Source organism: Aquila chrysaetos, chromosome Z, assembly GCF_900496995.4.
Source record: "Aquila chrysaetos chrysaetos chromosome Z, bAquChr1.4, whole genome shotgun sequence".
In the NCBI taxonomy this organism is placed as follows: Eukaryota; Metazoa; Chordata; class Aves; order Accipitriformes; family Accipitridae; genus Aquila; species Aquila chrysaetos.
This window is the reverse complement of record NC_044030.1, coordinates 44198722-44204721: the sequence shown is the minus strand read 5'-3', so window position 1 is coordinate 44204721 and position 6000 is coordinate 44198722.

Genomic DNA, 6000 nt, shown 5'->3' with positions numbered 1-6000 from the left:
CACAAGGCATTATCCAGGATATGTAACGTTCCAGCAAAGTCTACTATACTGGGTGATAAAAATCCAAGTGAGTGGAAAAATAACAAGATTCAATGCTGAACCAGCAGTAAAGACCTGTTACAAGCTCTGTGCTAAAGGATTTTAGCATTTTCTCTAGAGGATACTCTGATTTGTTTTGCTATGTCCACTAGCCATCAAATCCAAGAACAATGACTTTTTGCACCTATAAAATATTATACCACATATCAGAACAGAAATCTAGATTCAGAAGGCAGTAAAACCAGCACTGGTTCCTATACTTGTTAGTGGGAAGGAGAAAGTGAAAAGAAATGATAGTCAGTGTAGGCAATGCTGCCACCTTAATAATAGCCCTCAGTGCACAAAGACTTTGTGCCTACATACATTCAGTGTACATTATGCTCTGCTCAAGGATGCGAGGGATAAGAAGTGGCTTAAACTATCATGCCTTCACATCTACATGCTACAGCTCTCTTCCAGGCTTTTGCAGGAGAGATAATGAACTTCACTAGGAGGGTAAGTATGGGAACCCTGTTCTTTCCAAAATACTTCTACAGCTCCACTTTCAAAATTAAATTTGCTTTTGCCCTACACAAAGGCCAGTTTCTACTTATCCTCAAAAAATAGAAAACTAGTCATAGAAATAGTTAAAGATTTAATTCCTATATAATATTCTTTTTTTCACTGCAATTTAAAGAGGTCCTAAGATCTTATGTATGTGCACTCATTTCCTGCATAAAGTTAAACTGCAAAGGCAGACAAACAGTTGCTCTGAACCAGATGCAAGTAGACATACTGGGAGAGTAGAACGAGTACGGGGCACAAAAATAGTGAGGGGATGCAAGACAGAACAGCAAAGGACAGGAGGAACAGATTAACTGTTGTTGTAAACTGCAGAAACTTCTCTGGCTCCAGTAGACTACGACAGTTTGCACAGTTGAGAACTGCCCTAGGACAAGACACAGGGAAAAGAGATCGGACAGAAAAACGGTATGGCACAAGGCCTGGTCAAAACTGGATTTTAGGTGTTAAACTTTGTATTAAGGGATCTTTTGTCTTCAGGCTATCCAAGACAGGAATGCAATGGCAGTGACAGAGAGGTGAGCAGGTAAAAACATCTGCCAAGCCAGAAATATCTTTTTGCAATGTTAACTGTCTACTCATAGTGGGTATTATAGATGCACTGTTTGGCAGGGGCTGGAGGTTGCTATTTTGTTTTTTCTGCATGACTGCATGCTTGACTATGGTTTGTGTTTACTATTATTTTTTGGCAGATTAAATAATTGTGTGTATAAATAGAGGGAATATAGAACTGTGCATTTTAAAAAATAACTATTCTTACAACATCAGCAACAGGCATGTAATTCTTGTACCTCTTGCTCATTCAAAATTATAACCTTAGGTATAAAATAATTCACAATTTAGTCACTGAAAAAAAAAATTAAAAATCTGATTCTCAAAATTGGAATATGCTCAGGCAGCTCTGCTGCCTCCAGTGAAATGACACCTGATGTCCTTTATAGGATTTAACAACAAATATCTGCAAGTGTGAATGAACTCATTACATGTCTGACTGTGGTCTTTTCTTCTCTATCATTCTTCAGGCTTCTTTTCCACCCAGAAAAACACTGATATCAGTACTACTGAGACCCAGTCTTGGGGTTTGTGTGGTTTTTTAATCCATAATGTATACTGTACCTCAGTCTACTTTATTGTTTCTTCAGATTAAACTGGTATGAAATGCAGTAAACACAAATACTGGTAGCCCTAACTAAAGAAAGCTGTCATCTCAGATAGTTACAGCCCGTTACCTAAAAGTCTACCAGATCTATAAATCCAATGACCATTTACAATAAAACCTTTATATCACAGAATTATAGAATCATATAAAACAGAGACAATGCATAGCAATATAAATTGTTATGCACACTTGTGTATGGTAGGTAAGGTAGGCTAAGTTCCAATATCCATATGTGCAAACTCAGCTCAAAAACATTTCCCTAAACAAGCTTACAAATTAGAACAGCTTTGCTGACAGGTCAGCTTGTATAGAAAATCTTGAAATCCAAATATCTACCTTGCTGAATTCTTAATACTTTTTTTATCTCTAACTTTCATGGTGGGATAATCAACTATTCATAAATATTTTCTTTTCTCAGAATGCCCTCTGCAACATGTAAATGTAATTTTAATTGTATAATTTGTTCTTGGTGCTTCAGATGATTCAGCAATAGTCCAAGCCCCAGCCCTCCTTGTCACTCACAAACCTCCACCAGGGGATTACAGTACATACATAGAATCATAGAAGCATTTAGGTTGGAAAAGACCTTTAAGATCATCAAGTCCAATCATCAGCCTAACACTGCCAAGTCCACCACTGAACCATGTCCCTAAGCACCACACCTACACGTTTTTTAAATACCTCCAGGGATGGTGACTCAACCACGTCCCTGGGCAGCCTGTTCTCATGCTTGACAACCCTTTCAGTAAAGAATTTTTTTCTTAATATCCAATCTAAACCTCTGCTGGTGCAACTTGAGGCCCTTTTCTCTTGTCCTATCACTTGTTACTTGGGACAAGACACTGACACCACCTCACTACAACCTCCTTTCAGGTAGTTGTAGAGAGCGATAAGGTCTCCCCTCAGCCTCCTTTTCTCCAGGCTAAACAACTCCAGTTCCCTCAGCTGCTCTTCATAAGACTGGTTCTCTATACACTTCACCAGCTTCATTGTCCTTCTCTGGACACGCTTCAGCACCTCAATGTCTTTCTTGTAGTGAGGGGCCAAAACTGAACACAGCACTCGAGGTGCAGCCTCACCAGTGCCAAGTACTGGGGGACAATCGCTTCCCTTGTCCTGCTGGCCACACTGTTTCTGGTACAAGCCAGGGTGCTATTGGCCTTCTTGGCCACCTGGGCACACTGTTGGCTCACATTCAGGCAGCTGTTGACCAATACCGCCATGTACTTTTCTGCCGGGCATTTTTCTAGTCACTCCTCCTCATGCCTGTCAGGCTGCATGGGATTGTTGTGACCCAAGTGCAAGACCTGGTACTTGGCCTTGTTGAACCTCATACAATTGGCCTCAGCCCATTGATCCAGCCTGCCCAGATCCCTCTGTAGAATCTTCCTTCCCTCAAGCAGATCAGCACTCCCACCCAGCTTGGTGTCATCTGCAAACTTACTGAGGGTGCATTCAATTCCCTTATCCAGATCATTGATAAAGATACTAAATGGAACTGGCCCCAGTACTGAGCCCTGGGGAACACCCCTTGTGACCCACCGGCAACTGGATTTAACTCCATTCACCACCACTCTTTGGGCCTGGCCATCCAGCCACTTTTTTACCCAGAGAAGACTACACCCGTCCAAGCCATGAGCAGCTGTTTCTCCAGGAGAATGCTGTGGGAAACAGTGTCAAAGAGTTTACTAAAGTCCAGGTAGACAACATCCACAGCCTTTCCCTCATCCACTAAGCAGGTCACCTTGTCATAGAAGGAGATCAGGTTAGTCAAGCAGGACCTGCCTTTCATGAACCTATGCTGACTGGGCCTGATCCCCTGGTTGTCCTGTACATGCCATGTGATGGTACTCAAGATGATCTGCTCCATGACCTTCCCTGGCACCAAGGTCAGACTGACAGTTCCTGTAGTTCCCCGGATCCTCCTTCCAGCCCTTCTTGTAGATGGGCACCACATTTGCTGACTTCCAGACAACTGGGACCTCCCCACTTTGCCAGGACTGCTGATACATGATTGAAAGTGTCTTGGTGAGCACTTCCACCAGCTCCCTCAGTACTCTTGGGTGGATCCCATCCAGCCCCATAGACTTGTGTGTGTCTAAGTGATGTAGCCGGTTGCTAACCATTTCCCCTTGGATTATGGGGGCTTTATTCTGTCTTCCAGCTCAGGGGCTGGGTACCCCATGAACAACTGGTCTTACTATTAAAGACTGAGGCAAAGAAGGTGTTATGTACCTCAGCCTTTTCCTCATCCTTTGTCACTATGTTGGCATGGCATTTCTACATGGCATACTGTAGAAAAGCCGAACTCCCTGTAATACTACCAAACACAAAGACTCCACCTCATCACCTGAATTATTTTCTAGGCCTTCAGCTGAAGTAAAGAATCATAAATAAGGGTGGCAAATGAAGCTGAGATAAGCAATAAGGTTTAATTCTCTGATATTAATGCTCCCTAAGGGTGCATTATCACCCTATAAGATAAGTGTAATTAATTCTAATTCTAATCCTGCTCAGAATTTGCATATCAGAAGCAGGCCTAATCTGCTCTGGAAAAATGTAATACGCCATATATCTGTTGGTCACTCTACATCTACCACTTGTCACATTCATGTACATTGTTCTTCTTCAGGATTATCTGCACTGTTTGGGGTCATTTCTGAACAAGTCAAACACGATATGGTAGAGCCAGTTCAGAAAATTCCTGATTACTTTTCTGTTCCATAAACCAATTCCATAAACTAGTTCCATAAACCAGCAAAAGATCTAGAAGTTTTCCTGACACTTTATTAAAACTCATGCCCACCTCTGTATCCTTCTCAATATCCATCCAAAGCCTGCTGGTGACCTTAGGCCACAGGAATTCACTTCTCTAGTACAGTTCTGCCAGGAAGAAGGGCTGGAGCATGGAGCTCCCAGTCTTCAAGCCCCCCTGAATTCTCACAGCTACTGACCAAAACCACTAATGAGCCATTTTGCAAATTGCATGGCAGGTCTGCATAGCCTGTAGCAGCTGACGGCATCCTTTATGGTTTGCCACAGATTGAGAGGTTCATGTAAACTGTCCAGCCAGGACCACAAGCACTTTGTGACTCTGCAGGAACTGAAGGTATGCAAGAACTGTGGCCAAGACCATAGTTTAGAGGTTGGGTTCTCTCACTCCACTTCATCCTCAATTTTTGCAAGTCAAGTCATCAGTTGTTTTCCAAGATCTTTATTTTCCTTTCTGTGGGAAACTTTGGCATTTCTACTTCTGGTTTCAGAAAGCCAAAACTTTTGACTTTTGGACCAGTTCTATCATCTTGTTGTTTATTAAAGCAGACAAATCATCATCATAAGAAAAGGAGCACCATGGAAAAGGGACAGCACCTTCTGTGCAAACCACCTTCCTGTATTCTCACATGGGTCCATTTGATGTTCTCAACGTAAGAATTTTAACAAAGGGTGCAGATCATATTTTTGCCATCTTCTTTACTTCTTTCTAAAGGCTACCTGATTCGTAAAGGCAGCTAAGACCTGAGCAGTCTTCTGATGCAAGGGGGAATTGGGACCTGTTCATCTGACACCCTGTCTGAGTGCAAGGGAAGAGGCAGATTTTGCCCAGGCGACCCAAGGCAGGCCAGCAGCAGCACCAGCTGCAGCAGCTGAGGTGGCCAGGGGTGGATGTGCCACCAGCACCATCATAACCAGGGGGGAACCACAGACCATTTGCACAGCTCAGCTCTCAGCCAAAGGCAACACCTAGCTTATCTGGCTGTGCTACCAATTCCCCCTTGGCTCCCTTGGGAGAAAGGTGGCAACCCTCCTCAAGCCTTCCATAGCTGCTCACACCAAGCTAGTGCAACCAGTACAATCACCTTGAGAAGGGGTGTTTTAGGCAGCAGTCACCTAATGGATGGGGTCACCTCACTATGGGGCACAGAGACGCCCAGTTATATACTCTGGTCCCAGTCTACTTTCTGCAAAAGGTCTTTATGCTGCTTCACTGTTGCTGTCCACTGCGCATCCCAGAGGACATGAGAGAGCTGCCAGCTGGCACTAAGCTGACTTACAGCCAGTGGTGGCCACCTGGGGAGATGAGAAGATCCAGGGCTAGCTAGATTTAGTCATAAGATAATTTTGGTGTTTATGACCATATGTCTGTGATGGGCATTACTCAGAGGTACAAGCAGTGCCAAAAGGAGAGAGATCAAGATTATTGTGAAGCCCAAAACAATAAAAATAAATCCAGGTTTGGGGAG